An 18,908-nucleotide genomic window follows, 5' to 3' on the forward strand; every position below is an offset into this window, starting at 1 on the left:
ACCGCGCGCTTGTACCAGCTTAGAGACGTCCTAAATTTCCCAACTTTGCTCCGCGGCTACCCTGGCCTTTCTCCCCTCGCCGCCCCCATCTCTTTGAGTCTACCGGGTGTTGGCGGGACAACCACACAGTCTGGAGGTCGTGCCCCCAGACTCCGCCGGGACAGCGACGAACAAACCCCCTCGATCCAGCTGGGTTTGGGGGAGCTCCAGGCTTGTTGGAGGGGTGTTTTCGCTGCTTCCCTGGTGGACAAATCATACGCACCCGCACACGCACCCGCACCCTCCCCAGCGTGACTGGAAGGAGGTCCTCGCCGCACCCAGGGCCCGCTTCTCAAGCTGAGGCTGGGTCCGGAAGAACTTGTGGAGAGAGAGAAGCAGCCCCCTGCCTCCCTCGGCACTCTTCTCCGCCCCCAACTTCGGACCTGGGTCGGGAACGACTTGGAAGAAGAATCTGCGCCCACCCCCTAGAGAAAAATCTATTATTATTATCTTAATCTACGCCCCCAAAGTGTCCCTCCCGCTGTGATTGACGGCGCATACACCTGTTCCCCTCGCCGAGAAGCTCCCAACGCTGGGGACAGACATTCGCCCAAATGCTCCGCAGAGACCCAGCGCCGCTCGCCACCCTTGCCCGCCAGCCCCCGCCCGCCGCCCCAGCGCGCCCCTTGCCCGCACCTTGCCACCCGAGCGGCCGCCCCCTCCCCTCCCAGGCCCGGCTCCCCGGCCCGCCGGCTCCCGGCCGCGCTGGCTTCGGAAAGAGAGAAAGAACAGAAAGCAAAACTTCCTGGCGGCCGACGGCCATCAGCTGCACATTCTGCAAATGCCACCGAGTAAAAATAAACCGGCCGCCGCTCCGCCCGGCCGGCTCACCCCGGGCGCACGACTCGGCCCCCTGCCCCGGGAGCTCCCTGACAGTCTGTCCGACCCGATATACCCCATTCCCGCGCGCCCCCTGGAGCCCCGCTTCGCGACACTCCTCTGCCAGCCACCACGCGCTCCTTTGCCCTGAAGGTCGACCCCAAGTGACCGGGTGGTCCGGCCCTCTCCCCTTTGGTGCCCTCCTGCTCCCCTAACGAGCTACTCTTCTCTGTCCTCCAACTCGTGCCTCTTTCAGCCGTGCGTCCCTAGATTTAGGGTTTTCTTTTCCCCAACTGCTAAGCCCCGAGGTCACCCTCAGCCCACCCTGGGGGCACAGACCCCGCCAAACCCTCGCCCACCGCGGCCAAGCCCCCTGGGAGCGCACCGCTCCACCCGCCTGCCGGCCCGCCAGCCCAACGTCCCACATCCCCGGGCGCAACTTCTCTCCCGGCGCACACAACAACCGCGGCAAGTCCCCGGAACTTTTCCCCGGACCCAGGCGGCCGCCGGCGGACAGCCGCATGGCCCTAAGCCGGTGCCCCGGCTCCCTGTGCCCAGCACTGCCAGTCCTGCGCCCGGGGACGCTGGGGTGGGGGTGGGGGGAGTGAGGAGCGCCACTTGCCGCGCCCGAAGCAGCGCACTTGAGACAAACTTCCCAGGCACAAATGAAAAAGGGGGCGCCGCTCCCCCCAGCCAAGCAACCCATTGCCTTCGTTTTCCCACCCGGAGGCACCCCTTGGCACCCCGCGCCTAAGTGAACACTGCCTACCTCTGCCGGTAACACCTACACCCTGGTATTGGGGCACAAGAGTCGGCTGGAGGGGCTCCCCACCCACCCCTTCCCCTGGGCAAAGTCTTGCAAAGTCACCCCAGGCACCCCTCACCCCTGCCTCCTTCTCTGCCCTGGCGAGCGCACGAACCCCTGCAGCCGGGGTGGGGGTGGGGGGGGGGTGGAACGCAGGGGGAAGGAGTGATTACCCGGTACTGGCGAGCACCTGCCCCCCCGCCCCGAGCCTGCAGCGCGGGGGACGCCCCCACCCTATTTGTAAAGTCCTGCACTCACGCCTGGCACCTCCCCCTCTTCTCCCCTACCCCGCCGCCCCCTCAGCTGGAGTAAGTGACCCCCAGGAGCAGCAGCCCTCCCCTCCCCCGGAGCCGCGCGCTGGGCATTCCCCTGGCCGCGGCGGGCGACGCGCCGCCCCGCGCCCGGATGCCAGCCCTCCGTGCCCCCTGCCTCCCGCACTGCCGGAGTTGGGTGGCAGCCGCCGCGCGCAGGCAGGCTGGCTGGCTGGCTGGCTGGCTCGCTCGCTCGCTCGCCCGCTCCCTGCTGCAAGCGGCAGCCTCGGGGGTGGGGGGCTGCACCGGGACAGGGGGCGAGGCGGGGAAGCACCCCGGGAGGCCCCCGGAGCTGAGGGGCGTGGGGGAGCCGCGGCGGAGGGAGCGCCGAGTCTCTTACCTGCACTTGGGGCGGCTTTGGGTGACTTTCCAAGTCCGGGGGAAAAATGTGTGTGTGTTTGGGATGGAGCGCCGCGGGCGCGCATGCGCTGCCCAAAGTTGCCGGATCCCGGATTTTTCGCTCCCAGTCTCCGCTCTCGCCCGCTGTGATTATGGAATTCTCCGCGGCCGAGCGGGCGAGTGGGTGGCATGCAAAACCCGGGCCGGATCGCAGGGCCGGGCTCCGCTCCACCCTCACACCCCCAGACCTTCCCCTCCCTGTTTCTTCCCACCCACCGCCCGGGCTGAGCTCGGCTTGTGAGCGCAGCTAGACGCGGCCTGCGGAGGAGCATCTGAGCGCACGGCTCTCTTTTGCGGCTGGAGAAGCTTTCTACCCGCACCGCCCCCCCCCACCCCCAACCCAGTTGAGTGGAGCTGAGGCTGGGGGACAAGAGAGGAGGGACAGGAGTGGGTCGCTTTCACCTGTTCCGATCCCCCGAGAGCCCGTCTTGCTTCCCACTTTCCCACTGAAGAACTAGCTCTTTTCTACAAGTTGGAATGTTAGAATTGCCGAACCCAAAGGAACGTGGTGTTCTCACTGTTTGATATCTGCTTTGCACTCATTCTTTGCAAGGGAGTTCTTCATTCAGCCCATTGTGCAGGAAATAAATCCTTAAGTGAGCAAGATAGACCATGAAGAATGAACTTGACTGGGAGTGGGGGGGGGCGGGGTGCGGTGAAGGTAATGAACATTAAAACAAATGAATAATATTTCAGAGAGTGAAAGGACCCATGAAGAAAATAAAGCAAGGAAATAGGATAACGTGTTTGGGGAGAGCTAATTTACCTCTCTCAGGTGACAGGAGGGCCTCTTTGAGGGGAGGAGACCTTCCTATTCCACCAGAGAAGCCACCCCCTTTTCTCCCTTTGCCCCTGCTGCCCATCTCCCAGTTGGTCTGAGGTGGCCATACTGGGCTGAGCTTGGAGGTCAGCTACAGTCCTGGCCCCATGGTCCTGCCTTTCTCCATCAGGCCACCCCTGTCCGATGAGGCAGTGAGTCATTGTACCTGTTTTTTCTTCTTAACAACAGCATGATGGAAATAACGTCAGACGTGAAAGAAATGGATAAACACTCAGACTGAGAGAGAAGTGAAAAATTGACCACAATAGTAAACGAAATAGCTAAATGATTTGTCGAATAAATGAATACAAATTCAAAGTATGACCCACAGTTTGGAGACGTGTTCAACAGAATGCATTAAACTAAGAGGAAATACCGCAGGCTGGTAAATGTTATTGCAGGCTGGTAGGTAGACTTTGGGGCCTAATCTGCAAGGTTTCGGCAAAGCTTCTCAGGACTGGAAGTAACCAGAAGCCCTGGATGGTAATTACCCAAGACAGATATCTGCTGGGATGCGTTCCATGCCCTGCTTTAAGCTTGAAATTAATTGGTTAATGGATAGAGACTAGGGACTCCATGGTCCTCTGGCCCTGAGTGGCCAGGATTGGCCCTGTCCCCTAATAAAGCTTCCAGATTTGGGAGAGGAGACCCAACCATCCCCATATCCCTTAGATGCTGAGTGATCTCTACTTCTTTTAAATTGGCTGAGAAAAAAAAAAAAAAAAAAAAAAAAACAACCTCAAAAATAGACCTTGTCTCCTTACCACCTGGAATGGGTCTGAGAATCCCATGTTTGGGATTAGTCCACACCAGAAGGCCAGATTTAGGAGTGAGACACACTTCTCAGGTTCATTTCGTCTTCTCCCCTCTTTACCCCCGTAATTAATAGGAAGCAGCAACACCTTGACAGTTCCCGTGGACCACTGACCCATTGCCACCCCACACCATCAAATCAGTCCTCAGTTCCAGGAACTGGCTGCTGGCCTGCCTCGCCTAAGACCCTTGTGCCTGGTGACTCAGCAGAGCACATAGCCCCAAAGAGCTCAAGCCCTATCCTGCCACTGTGCAGAAGGAGAAACTGAGGCACAGTGAGGGTAGTGACCTGAGAAGTGGCGAGGCAGGTTTTCTCGCTACTGATTCGAGGCTAATTCCACTCCTGGGGCCGTATAAAGAAGTGGGTGACGGCTCGTGTTTGGTGGTCAGACCCCAGTCACTCCCCAGCAAGGTGATCTTGGTAAGGCATTTTGACCCCTCTGCGCCTCAGTTTCCTCAACAGTAAAATGGGGATAATAAAAACGTACTACTGCCTGGGCTTGTTGAGAGGCGAAAATGAGTTAATGCAGGAAAAGTGCCTGAGCCAAGCTAGTGATCGATAAATGCCAGTAATTGTCATTGCTCCTTGGGACATCCAGTGCTCCTTCCACTTCTCATTTCTTCCTGCCCTCTCTCCCTTCTTTGCCTCTGTCCTTTCTTCCTCCAGAATGCACTGGAGGAGTCCTGCTCGCTCGCTCGCGTTCATTCGGCAGGCTTCTGTGGAGCCCCAGCGAAAAGTGAGCAGGTCCTTCCCGGGGAAGACAGGTGAACCAGCCAGGCCCTGCCTCTGAGGAGCTGCCGAGAAACTCACTGGTTTTCTCCTTCTCGCTTTCTCACTAGAAGGTTCACCCCTCCCAACAGCCACCTCTCAAGCCACAAACTTTTATTAAGACATTTATTCTTCCCTCCGTGTTTTTTTCTCAGATACTTTGCAATTCTCCCATCCTCTAGAGAGTCTTTCTACCTCCTCTGAAGGAACCTCATCTGGGGAGGGAGGAGCTGGAAACTGGCAAGGGAGGGAGGAGGACCCCTCCTCCAACTCAGAAAAAGCGATTTTTCTTTTTTAAAACAAAGCAAGGGGCTGAGAGAGAACGCCACACCCGAAAAGTAGCCCCTGATCTCTCAAGCTGTCTCTGGGTGCTTCATCCCCACCCCTCAAGCCCTTTGCAGAGACAGATCACATGCTTTTTTCCTCATCTGCTTCTTTTAGCATTTTCTGAGCTTTCCCTAAAATAAAATACCCTGACCCCTGTCAGTCCCATTACCCTGACACACCAGCTTCTGGAAAATGCTAAGCTTGTCCCTACCTCAGGGCCTTTGCACTGGTTCCCTCTGCCTGGATGGCCCTTTGTTGCGCTTGCTTCCTTGGCATCACTCAGATCTCTGCTCATATGTCATCTCCTCAGGGAGGCTTTCTCCCTAAAGTAGTTCTCCAGCTTTCTCTCTCACTTTTACCCTGTTGGAGTGTTTACACCGATTTTGCTTATTCATTTGTTTTCGTATTTCCTGTCCAGTTGCCCCTGCTAGAATGGGAGCTCTTTGGAGACAGGGACTTTGTTCTGTGTCCCTCGAACAGTGCCTGGCACATAGTAGGCCTTCACTCTCTGTGAGGCAGGCACTGAATCAAGAGAAGCCTACATGGTCCCTGTCCTTGAGGGGCCTGTGCTTTAGGAAGATAACTACAAAGTTCCCAGGACAAAGTATGGGGGAAAGAGGAGGGGCTGGTACAACCCAGGAGCTGCCAGGAGTTGCCTGGTTGACACAGGGGCTTTGCAGAATCTCCCACTCCCTGGCATTAGGCCAGGGGTCGGCAGTGGGGAAATAGATAGTTCTGGCAAACTATGCCCCAACTATGGCCCTTCATAGGCAGGAGGGGAAGGACGCTCGGCTAAGGCCCTTGTTGAGGTCATCCATCTGGCCCCCTGCCTCCACTGAGAGCCTCTTCTACTTCTGAATCTCCAGAGATGAGCCCCCTCCCCCTGTCCTCACCACCTTCCCCACTGGACCGTGAGCTTCCTGAGTGGGGGCTCTCCATCTTGGTTGCAGAAGGCCGAGGTGCCAAACACGGGGCCTGGCGCCCAGGAGGCTCCTAATGACTGATTGTTGAACAAATAAATGCGTCTGTCTCAGTTTGTGTAATTGGGAAAGACTTGAAAGGAATCACAGCTCAGCTTCCCGGTCACAGTTTTTTGGTTTCGGGTCCTCCGCGGTGACGGAAAGCGACACCTAATCATACGTCAATCGCTATTATTTGCTGAGTGGCTGTTATGCGCCAGGCACCATGCTAAGCACTCACATCGTCTTATTAGATCATCACCACAACGGTAACGAGGGGGAGGGTATACCCAACATACCCATTATACAGATGAGGACAGCAATGCACAGAGACTAACTTTCCCAAAGCTGAACTGGGCTGTCTCACTCCAGAGCCAATGCTTTTCTCCGTCAGGACGAGCTGCTTGGGTCGGGAGGTGACAAAAGCCTCAGTCCCTGACTTAGTCCAGAGCAACAAGCGTATTTTACCTTTACTCTGAGCTCATAACGAGATGAAACTCGAACGCGAGTGCGCTGGGAGAGGAGAGAGGAAGTAGAACAGATCCGTCCTTCAACTGGAAGTCTTACCCCAATCTAGGAAAAGACAAAAAAGGAACCAAAGAGACCACAGGGCCGAGCACCAGGCTTTGTACACGGTAGACACTCAATAAATGTTGACAACGAAGGACTATTTCTAAATGGAAGAATTACAGACTAGGTGCTTTGTCTCCCGTTTTCCTAAGCTGCTCCTGGTTTTGAGATTTTCCTTGGGCGAGGTCTGTTTCTCGGGGTCACTGGGCCTAGCCTGGTGCTACCAGCACAGTGGGTGCTCAATAGATGCTTAGTAACTGAATAATTAAACAAATGCCCGAGATAAGTGATTATGGTGATTACTGGGCAAGTTGTAATTAAAAATAAAAAAAATAAAAAAAAGCTGAGTGCATTTCTTTTATTTACGAGTGTCTCTCCTGGGAGTCCTGGGAAGGGAGAGTGGGAGAGGGGCTTTTTCCCCAAAGCTAAGCTTGGTTCCTGAATCCCATCCAAGTTTGATGAACTTGACAAATCCTTCCACCGCCCATTTTCCCCGTTCGTTTTGCAAAGTACCCGATTATTTGTTTCCGACTTTGCACATAATACATGTTTATCGGAGAAAATTCAGAAAATACCGACAACTCACGGACCGCGAGATCGCGAGATCGTGACCTGAGCTGAAGTCGGACGCTCAACCGACTGAGCCACCCAGGCGCCCCAACGCAAACATTTTCTAATGTCACTGACTGTTCTTCCCCAACAGGATTTCTGATGGCTGTATTGTAGGGCTACTCACCATCTGCTTACCCAGTCCCTGACTCTTGGAAATTTTGGACATCAGACTCATTTCCAACACTTTTCCATTAGTATAAATAACTCCAATGAATATCCTGGTCCAGAAATAATCGCGAGCGGTCCTGAAAGTGGCATGGTTGAATAAACAAAGTACGCACATTTCAAAGCTTTTTGTTCCTGTTGCCAAATGCCCCTCGGCCCCGGGGGAGGCTGGGTGGGTTTGCTCTCCCGCTGGCAGCGTTCTCTGCCTGAGATGTCCAACCTCTGGTATTCTCTGTCTCTCTCTCTTTTTTTTTAACCCCTGTTCATTTAATGGGTGAAAGAGTCTGTGATTCTAGTAATGAATCCTTATTAGAACCACGCTGGCCACAAGCAGGGGCTGTTTCAAGGTTTGAGCGGCCTTGTTCAGACCCATAGCCTCGGGCAGAGATGAGCAGAGGGCAGGCTCCTGAAGCGTAGTTCTTTTGCAGACCGTCTACCTGAGCCCAGGCTTCTCGGGCATCTGCTCAACTGTTGGGGGTGGAGGGGTGGGGTCTATCTCAGTCTTGCAGCCTCCACAGAGATGAGCTCTGTCTTCCTCCTACCTCTCTGCGCCCACACCTTCCAGAAACCTCTCCTGACAGAGGAGCCTTAGGGATTTCTGTGCCATAAATACGATCTGTTTTCCGAGCTCAAGATCCACACATCGTACCTGCTTTTGCTTTCCCCACCCGGGCTCTCTCACGCAGCTCCCGTTCAGGCTTCTCCTTTCTAGTGTGTTCTAATTAACTCACTTTTTTTGAGGATTTATGTTCACCCCTGCCTGGTAACGAGAAGAGTTGCAGGTGACTAATTTTTTCCCTTTTAGGAAATATTCTCCAGTTCCAGGGGCTCTCATCTCTGTGACCCCTTCCAGTTTTAAAATCCTCTGAACCATCTAACTTAAAAAAAAATAGCTTTAAATTTCTGGGGGGGAAAAAAAAGGGTAATTCACACTTCATGTTAACAGGTCAGGAAACCCAGAGAAATACAAATATAAATATAATGCGGAAGATTTTTTTAAAAACACCCACGAGCAGAGAGTCGTGTATTTGGGTGTGCATTGGATTAAACGATTAGAAGAATGAATTGAAAGGAAACCCGCTGGGTACCTCTTTGGGGGCCCGCCCCAGCGGGCTGCCTGGGCGAGTTGAGGATGTGTGTGTGGATAGGAGTGTCTTTCGTGCCTGGCACTGAGGGGTATGGTTGATTTTATCTGCGACAGGAGAGTGTGTGCCTGAGTGTGCCCACCTGTGTGGGGCTACACGTCCCTTTAAAGGAGGGTTTGGTCACGGAGGGACGGCTGTGCTCTGTTTGCACACGGGAAGACTGTGCTCAGCAGACACCTGAATGCAGAAAAGTAAAGCCAGGTGAAGGGCAGGGCTGACTGCTGACGTCACCTCTTACCCAAAGATCCACGGGCAACACCTGACCCCTCCCCTGCCTGCCAGGGAGGGGCAGGCCTGGCACTGGGGCTCTGGTGAGCAAGGGAAACCGAGTGATGGAGAACTCGAAGGGACCACCTGTCCTCAGAGCAAAAGCCACGTTCCCGAGGACTTGTGGCTCCTGCCACACAGCGAGTACAACCTTATCACAGTATGCCCACCCCCCCCCCCTGGTTCTGCCCACCTGGCCCAGATCTCAAGTCAGCACAGACCTCTGAGGGTAGACGCGAAATGGACCAGTCATGGTAGGGCTGCCTCGGCCCCGGGATGCAGTCCTGCCTGAGGTTGGCGCGGCCGGGCCACTGCAAAAGGAACCTGTCCTAAGACTCCGGAAGTAGCCATGCTTTCTCCCGACTGGCACCTGCCAGCCGCCGCCCATGGCACAGTGTCTCACGGAGGGTGGGGCTGGCTGGGGAGGCAGGCAAGAGCTGTTTTGCTGATGAGGTGCACTTGTGTCACACGGACAGGAGTGCCAGGTAGCTGAATGTGGGTGGGGGAGGGCTGCCCCGCTGTGCCAGCCTAGCCCGGATGTGAGCGATGGCCCGCCCGCCTCTCCAGCCTCACCTGTCAACATTCTCTCTGTCGTGCACCAGCACACCCTCTCCTCCAGCCGCACGGAGCTGCCTAGAGATCCGCCAGGCCTTTGCCCAGGCCTCTCTTCCCCTTCTTCACTTGTCCCCCTCCCACTCGCCCATTAAGACCGAAGCAGGGGGGGCCTGGGTGGCTCAGTCGGTGGAGTGTCTGTCGTCAGCTCAGGTCATGATCTCGCGGTTCTTGAGTTCAAGCCCGCCATGGGGCTCTGGGCTGACAGCTCAGAGCCTGGAGCCTGCTTCGGATGCTGTGTCTCCCTCTCTCTCTGCCCTTCCCCTGCTCATGCTCTGTGTCTCTGGGTCTCAAAAATAAATAACCATTAAAAAAAAAAACAAAAAAAAACACCAAAGCAGGTATCACCTCTTCCGAGGAGCCTTCCTTGATGTCCCCCTGCCCCAAATTGGCTTGGATGCCTCTAGCTGGGCATCCCACAGCCCCCTTGTTTCCTCTGTCACCGTATTTATCACCCCGTATTACAATTGTCTTCTCCCAGCAGACTGCGTGTGTGTGTGTATGTGTGTGCGCGATTTTTAAGTCTCTGTTTAAATAATGGGTGTATTGGAGCGTGGATTTCCCAACCGGGTAACATGGGTTCCCATCCTACCTCTGCTACTTACCAGCTTACTACATACTAGCAGTTTGACCTTGGGCAGGTTTCCCGACCTCCCTCAGCTTACACTACCCATCTGTAAAATGGCAACAAATTCAGTATCTGCCCCACAGCACTGTCAGAAGGATTCATCAAGATAATTCATACAAAACACTTAGCCTGGATTCACACATAATAATGATTATTATTATTCCCAGAATCTGGCAAAATGCTTAGAAAACGTCAGCTGAAGGAGCAGCGTCCCCGTGTCTGATGCACACGTGTGTGTGAACGTGTGGTATATACCAGGGCATGGTGGCCTGGAGGGGAGAACCAGCATTTAGAAGGAGGCAGGTCCTGTATGGATATGTGTGTCCACTCTGAAGGGTAATGGGCTGGTTATTTATGGTCATGGCTTAAGAAAAAAAAAAGACAAACCAGTGTTCAGTAATGACAAAGTAATTACCTTTTTATTATTTTTTCAATAGGATTCAGAGGGAGTGTGGGCCTTGGCTGTGGCCAGAACAGCCTGGCTTTGAGAATATCCTGATGCTTTGAGCTACCCCCATTCCAACTGCCCAAACAGGGAGAAGGCTGGGGAGGGCTAAATGGTGTTCCTAAACATGGAGGGGGCCAAAAACAGAGGGAGAGGGGCTGCCCAGACCTCAAAATAGGAGCTCCGGAGGTAGAGTTCTTCCGAGTTCTGGCTGAATTCTCTGCAGTGAAGGGGCCTGACTCTGAGCCTAGAATATTTAATAGAGAACATTTTCAGAGTAGGCAACTGAGGCCCAGAGAGAGGAAGCCACTTTATCACCTATGACCATGCACTAGTTAGTGACAGAGTGGGAGCAGAGCTCAGGTCCCCTGACCCCAGGCCAGTGCTGTTTACCACCACATGACTCACTTGAAAATAGGGCCTACTTGGCCCCAAAGCTCTGCCTCAAATTTCTACCTGGAAGGGGTTTGATTTGCTATAAGGTGATTTTTTCTTTCTGGGGTCCTTCAGGAGATTGTTGGAGACATAATTTCAAGGCATTAAGACCTCAGATGTTAACTAAACTTCGCTGAATGGCTTATTTATCTGGTGATAGCTAATGGCCAATGAAGGAATCAAATCAGCTTTAGCCTCTATTCATCCATCCATCCATCCATCCACCCATCCATTCATCCATCCTTCCTATAATGTATCCATCCATCCAGCTATCCATTCATCCATTCCATCATCCGTCTATCCATCCATCCAGCCAGCCATCCATCCATCCAGCCAGCCAGCCAGCCAGCCATCCTTCCATCCATCCTTCCATCCATCCATCCATCCATCCACTCACCATCCATCCATATAACTAACAAACATCTGGTGAGTGCCCCATGTACCAAGACCCTTGCTAGAACCTGAGTGTCTGGGGAAGCTGAGATGTACAAAGCGAAATACCAGGAACAGCCCATGGAGAAAACTCAGTGGCGTAGGGGGTTTCTCAAAGATACCTGGAGATAAGTGCAGATAGATGAGGGGTGACCTGGCAGAGTCAAGCCCCCCAGAGTTCCAGGTCCAACTCTGTCACTAGCTTGCTGGGGGGTCGGGGCCTTGAGTATGTACCTTCCACTCTCTCTTTGCTACGGTTTCTTCCTCTATCACTTGAGAGGGTTGGACTAGTCCAGAGGACAGGCAGGCGCTCTACCGAGAAGATTCTCTGGATGGGTAGCTTTTGGAGAGGGAGATTGTGAAGCTCCCAGGGGGCCAGGGACAGGAGTTCCCTCGGTGTACAGTGAGAGGATGAAGAGCAGAAAATTCCGGAAGAATAAAGAAGAGGAAATGAAGGGTGGAGAGTCTGCTTCAGCTCCACCCGGGTCTTCAAACCATTGTGCTGCTTCTCTTGCCCTGCTGTGGGTCCCCTAGAGCTGGGGGTCTGATTCCAGGTAACTGACAAGGCCCCTGTCCCTTTGTCCTCCCTTCCCCACCTCCCAGCCCCTGCCTCCTCACAGCTGTGATAACCCACACGTAGCACTCTGCCCTCTGGAATTTATTTTAAGGTCTTGGCTGTTTATTTATTTTATTTAGAGATTTCTCGGTGCTTTGAGGGGAGGAAAATTCGAATGGGGTGATTATGAAATACTATTTCACCTCACTGTTCATTCACAACAAACAAAGAGAAATGATTGGTGATTAAAAATGCATTCTCTCTGCTTGTTTTCTTTTGTTTTACCATTATGGAAATATTATAAATACTGAATACTAATCTGGACCTGCGGGGACCTCACAGACCTTCCAGAAACCAAGGCTCCCGCTCTTCCCCGGGGCAATCTCATGCTCTCCTCTCAGGCACAAAGCTATGGCTTAAACCCTCCCAAGAGGATCCCAGGCCGGCAGGCCCGGCACTCAGTCCTCACTGGACAGGTGTAAAACTCTCCCCACTTCCTTGTCCTGGTTCCCTGCTTAAGCAGAACTAGTCAAGGAGAGCAGAGCTGTGAATGTCAAGAGCGCTCGATATTGATGGTCCAAAAGTCACCATCATGGGGCTTTACTCCCAGAGTCAGGCTGCCTGAGCCCTACTCCCTGCTCTACCCCTTCCTGGCTGTGTGACCTTGAACACATTGCTTTACCTCTCTGAGCTTCCGTTTTGTCCTCTGTAAGTAAGCTGGGGAGGAAAGTGGTACCCACCCCAGGATTGCTTTGAGGATTAGATGGAACCATAGCATCTTAGCACAGGGCCTGGCAGACAAGTGCTCCTAAACGTTGGTTCCTTTGGGGGGCTCAGATTCTCTCTCTCCGGAAGGTGAGAGAGCTGTACTGGTGGTCCTCCCAGTACCCCCAGCTCAGGTGGGCAAATCTTCTGCCTCCAGGCTGGGGTGCAGCGGGGACATCCTCACCCACCCTGACTCTCTCTCGGAGACCTTGGCTCCTTCCTGGGAACGCAGCGGGCACCTGTTCAGAGGCTTCCTGATCAGAGCCTGCTCTCCACGGCCTCTTTTTGAGCCATAAACCTGGCACTTCCCCATTTATGTCAATCACAAACAAATAAATAAGAGCCAAAGGGCCCGATCCAATTCCAAAGTGTTACACCAAGTCCAGATAAACAGCGAGTTCCGTGGCGTCCGCGTTCCTTTTATCTTTCACTTTATTTAACCAAATTAACTGCTCTCCATGTCCCCTGCGTGTGAGTGTCTCTCTCTGTCATATAAAATACAATCACGCTTGCTTGCTACATGTTTCAGATACTTTATCATTAACATCAATTCCAGCCAAATTAGGAGTTTCTCCCAACATAATTGCCCTTCCCATTATCCAGCACTTTATTTTTTCAAAGCACTTTCCAACCATTAATTAGTTAACCCTTAGGACGCCCCAGAGCCGGCGCTCAATGTCACCCTCCCTGTCTCCCAGCTGAGAAGAGGGGGGTGGGGGTCAGGTGGTTTGTTGGAAGTCACCCTGGACTGTGGGGGCTGGGGGCCAGGGTGGGACCTTGGAAATTCTCCCTCCGGCCTCAGACACTCTGTCTCAGCTGGCCGGGTCCGGGCTTGGGCTGCAACGGACTTTAATCCGATCTGAGCTGGCAGGGCCAAGGGGGTCCTCAACACCTTAAAGTCTGCTCACTCCCGAGTCTCTCTATGGCCAGTAAGTGAAGTGCCTCTGGCATCGTGGTTATGGTTGCTGACAACCACAGTAGGGGGGCTTGGGGGTGTGTGGAGGTGTGGTTCTCTTGGGCACCCCTTCCAGAAGAGGCCGTGGCTACCAACCGGGGGCCCAGCCTTCTCTAATTCTGCCAACGCTTTGTCCTTTCCTTGTCCAGATGTAGCCACGCTCTTCACGGGTCCCAGAGAGGTGGGCAAATTAAGATCTGGTGCAGACATCCCAGGAAGAATCGGGGGGGAGCCATCTGGGGAAAACAAAATGATTTATTTCTTGGACCGCGTTCTGCCTTGTCAAGATGAACTCTTCCTGGGCTGCTAGGGATACACTGTCGAACCACCGATATTTTACGTTTATGGCCTCTCCATCGTCCTAAGTTCTTTAATGATTTTTTTTTTTTTTCTTAAAATACATGAACTCGCTCCCCCAGGGACACTGCCAGGAATCTTCAGAGAGGTTGTTCAAGCTTCTCGTTACCTCGGAGCCCCGGTGAGTTTCCAAGCACTTCTGTTTCCGGAGCTCCCCTTCCTTCTTGCTGCCTCGAGGCTGGGGCCACGCTCGCTCACTCGCTCGCTCAGGCAGCCTTGCTGGTGGGGCCTAGCTACCAACCTGGGAACCTTCCCCTGCCCGCCCCCCCCCCTTTCCCCGCGCTCCCACGCTGCGCGAAATCAGATTGCGGGGAGCTTTTCCAGCCCAAGGAATGGATTCTTCAGGGCAGCTGAGCGCACACTGACCGCCTGACCTCTGCGATCAGACACCCCGGGGTCTGAATCCCAGATCTGCCACTTACTAGCAGTTTGACCTTGGGCAGGGTGACCTCCCTAAGCCTCCGCGTGTCTGCCAGTCAAGCCGAGTTGTTTCGAGGGCCGAGGAAAGCACGTGAGGGTCTCAACACAGCGCTGGCCCGCGGTGAGCGCTCCGTGGACGTGAGCTGTCCCTTCGGTCAAGGAGTAGGTTGGAGGCTTTACGAGGACTTCAGTCTTCCAACCCCGTGCCTTTCATCTCCTCTCCGCTTTCCTTCAGGCTCTGGTCTGAATACGTAAGCAAGGTGATGTGATTAGCCCCCGCCCTGGCTCTCAAGCTCTTCAAAATACAGGGGAGAGCAGGCATATAAAGCCGGTGAGATGTGGTGGGCCCCAAGCCCCTGACCCGCTGCCCCACATGTGTTCCCTTCCACGAGGGCCTCCTGCTCCAGTCCAGCTCCATTGCCAGTGCCAGAAGCACCATGAGGGCAGGACAATGTCTGGTCCCACCAGTGTTGTGTCTCCAGCTCCTACCCCAGCGCCTGGCATATCACAGCCGCTCCGTAGATGCCGTGAACGCCCGAATTGTCCACGGAACTGAACTCCTTCCGGGTTGGGATTTTCTTTTTTTTCCTTTCTTTCTTTCTTTCTTTCTTTCTTTCTTTCTTTCTTCCTCTTTCTTTCTTTCTTTCTTCACTCCTTCCTTCCTTTCTTCCTTTCTTTCTCCTTCCTTCCTTCCTTCCTTTCTTTCTTTTTCTTTCTTCCTTCCTCTCTTTCTTCTTTCTTTCTTTCTTTCTTCCTTCCTTTCTTTCTTTTTCTTTCTTCCTTTCTTTCTTCCTTTCTTTCTTTCTTTCTTTCTTCTTTCTTCCTTTCTTCCTTTCTTTCTTCCTTCCTTCCTTTCTTTCTTTCTTTCTTCTTTCTTTCTTTCTTTCTTTCTTCACTCCTTCCTTCCTTCCTTTCTTCCTTTCTTTCTTCTTCCTTCCTTCCTTCCTTTCTTTCTTTTTCTTTCTTCCTTCCTCTCTTTCTTTCTTCTTCCTTCCTTCCTTCCTTCCTTTCTTTCTTTTTCTTTCTTCCTTTCTTTCTTCCTTCCTTTCTTCCTTCCTTTCCTTCTTTCTTTCTTCTTTCTTCCTTCCTTCCTTCCTCCCTTCCTTTCTTCCTTCCTTCCTTTCTTTCTTTCTTCCTTTCTTTCTTCTTCCTTCCTTCCTTCCTTCCTTTCTTTTTCTTTCTTCCTTCCTTTCTTTCTTCCTTCCTTTCTTTCTTTCTTCCTTCCTTTCTTTCTTCTTTCCTTTCTTTCTTTTTCTTTCTTCCTTTCTTCCTTCCTTCCTTCCTTTCTTTCTTTCTTTCTTTCTTCTTTCTTCCTTTCTTTCTTTCTTCCTTTCTTTCTTCCTTCTTTCTTTCTTCCTTTCTTCTTCCTTCCTTCCTTTCTTTCTTTCTTTCTTTCTTCATTCCTTCCTTCCTTCCTTCTTTCCTTCCTTTCTTTCTTCTTTCTTCCTTCCTTCCTTGCTTCCTTCCTTCCTTCCTTCCTTTCTTCCTTTCTTTCTTCTTTCTTCCTTCCTTCCTTGTTTCCTTCCTTCCTTCCTTTCTTTCTTTCTTTTTCTTTCTTCCTTCCTTTCTTTCTTTCTTCTTTCTTCCTTCCTTCCTTTCTTTCTTCCTTCCTTCCTTCCTTTCTTTCTTTCTTTTTCTTTTTTCCTTTCTTTCTTTCTTTCTCTTTCTTCCTTTCTTTCTTCCTTTCTTTCTCCTTCCTTCCTTCCTTCCTTCCTTCTTTTTTTCTTTCTTTCTTTCTTTCTTTCTTTCTTTCTTTCTTTCTTTCTTTTTTTCTTTCCGCCTCATCTCTCTTAAACTTCTGGAGCTCTGTGCAATAACAGGTAATAGCTTAAGGCCGACAAAAGCTCTGGGGGACTCTTCCCTCACTCCCCCTGCCTTTATAGTTTCACTGAAAAGGCAGAGCCCACTCAGTATCCTTTAACCAACAACTTCCCTGCAACCGTTCATTCATTTGTTCCTTTATTCACTCAAGAAACGTTTCCTGAGGGCCGGGTGCAACTGGCCTGGGTTTGAATCGTGGCTCTCCCACTTATCAGCTGCAAGAGCTTAGGCAAGCACCTTATTCTTGGGGTTCCTCATCTGTGAGAGGGGAGAAGCGTGCCCACCTCACCACAGAGTGGGTCCCCTGGGAGGAGTTGACACAGAAGGAATGCCCGGGACTCTCAGCCCAGTGCCCGGCACATAGTAGGCCCTGCCAAAATGGCGCACGTTTCTCTTAAGGGCAAAACTCCGTGTTACGACCACAGTGGGTGCAGCAGAACTTGAGTCCCTGGAAAGACTTCTGTCGTGGTTAAAGGTTTCTGTAGGACCATCGGCCAGTTTGGGCTCCTAAACAACACGACGCCTGAAGGTTTATGACGTGCTATCAATTTACAGAGCACTCCACTGGAGATGCCGTCTCCTACAGAACTGCTTAGTCCACATGAAGAAAATCAAAACTCAGAGAGGTTGCGTGGCCTCCTTCAGGTCACGGAGCAGAGCTTCCTCTACCGCTCCCCTCCTCTGCCTTACGCCCCCTCCCCCAGCCTCCACCCTCTGATCTTACCTGTCACTTACACGGGTGTAGCCTGGGACCTTCTCCGGCACCTTTGGACGGGCAACCGCTGAGATGCCCTCCCGCCAGAGACCCGCCATTGCAGGGGGTTTATGCTAGAGGCCCCACCCATGCACTTCTGTGACAGCAAACAGAAGGGGACCCATCGAGATGCTTAGCCATGTCCCGAAGTCCTGGCACTGAGTGGGGGAGCCCTCCCGTGCAGCCCCAGCAGCCCTGCCCACGGGCTGGCCCCACCCCAGCAGCCCAGGGGTTTAGCCACCTGTCCAGTTCTCCCCCACTTCTCCTGGGGCCTCTGTTCCTCCTTCTGCCACCAACACCCAGCAGCCAATAGGACTGAGCCCGTGGTAGGCCCTGGGCTGAGGGCTTTGACTTATAGCGTCTCACTGAAGCCTCACTCTGTCCCTCTGAGAGAGTCTGTCATCACCACCACCCCCCCCCCCCCATTCCACTGGTGGTCAGACTAAGGCTTAGAAGAGGGGGGGAAAGACTTGTTCAACCCTGCCCCCTGCACCCAGGCAGGTGCATAGCAGACACCAGATCAATGCCTGTGGGATAAATAAAAACATGACCACGAGAGTGAATAAATGAATGAGACTAGCTCCTTTTTACTGGGGGACCAACCGCGGTCTACAGAATTTCCACGAGTTAGCTTGCTTAATCTCTGTAGCAATCCTGTGGGTGGGTACCATGATCATCACCTCTGAACACGCAAAACAAGACCCAGGGAGATTAAGTGACTCCCTCAGGCACGAGGTAGCAGGCAGTGGGGCCGGGAGTCAGACTCAGACAGTCTGTCTGCAGAGCCCGCGTTATTACTGTTCTCTGCTGTTCTCTGGGTGTGTGAGCGAATGGGGGTGGTGGTGGATGAGGGCTTGGGGCTCTGGGAGCTCTGCCGCCTGGGTTTCTCTCTGCCTCTGCAGCACTGGTGTTCCCAGCTGGCATCCAAGCCGGGGGAAGCGTTTCCTCTAAGTCCTGACCGCTCTCCCAGGCACATTCCCACCGTTACCTACACAGGGAATTAAGACTCAAATCCTCGTTTGACACGATGCAGGAGGATGCTAAGTACTTAAGCGCTAATTAATTAGTGAGCTGTACCCGCCGCCACCAGCCGCTGGAGGAAACCTCAAACAGACCCCCAGAGCGAGCGCCAGCGCCCTCCCTGCCATGGAGGCCGACGCGCCGGCCAAGCACAGGGGACAGACAGGAGAGGGGCCACACGGGCAGCCCCAGGCCCAACCTCTGCAGAGAAGGGGGTCCAGACCAGCTCAGTCCCTTGCCTTTCAGTCCCTTTCAGAACCCTGTGAGAGCTAGAGTTCTGGGACCCTGTCACGGCCGGAGCCCTGGATGTGACTCTCCCATGATGAGCAAGCCTGAGTTTGTCTGATGCGACAGGCCCTCAAAGGAAGGCAAGATTCCAGGGGCCACACTGACCCCCCTCCATATCTGGGGCAATTTCTGGGGCCCTTTAGATAAGAAGGAAGCATCTAATTCCCCCGAAACCAGCTGGACCTAACCAGGGATGGGACCACCGGGCATCCAGGTCTCCCAATACTGATAGGCAGGGGTCCCATAGAGCCAACCACACTAAGGGAGCACTCGTTTAGGGCTGGGCTCTCTCCACCTCTCTTGACCTTGGTCTTACTATCTGTGGTTGGCCAAGGTCAATCTCCTAGATGGGTCAGATAATAACTGAAAGCTAGGGTTTTGGAATCCCACTGGGTTTACCATCCCGCACTGCCTCTTCCCCGCTGCGTGACGTCACACAAGTCAGTTTCGGAGCCTCCGTTTTCTCAGCTGTAACATGGGCCCCATGGTGGCAAATCACTCAGTAAATGGTGGTGGTGATGGTGGTGGATGCTGTTGGCATCATTAACATCATCTCCAAGGAATCTCTCAATTTTTGGAGACCTGTAGGGTGGCCACTCA

The sequence above is a fragment of the Panthera leo genome, chromosome C1 (assembly GCF_018350215.1).
Source record: "Panthera leo isolate Ple1 chromosome C1, P.leo_Ple1_pat1.1, whole genome shotgun sequence".
NCBI classification, from domain to species: domain Eukaryota; kingdom Metazoa; phylum Chordata; class Mammalia; order Carnivora; family Felidae; genus Panthera; species Panthera leo.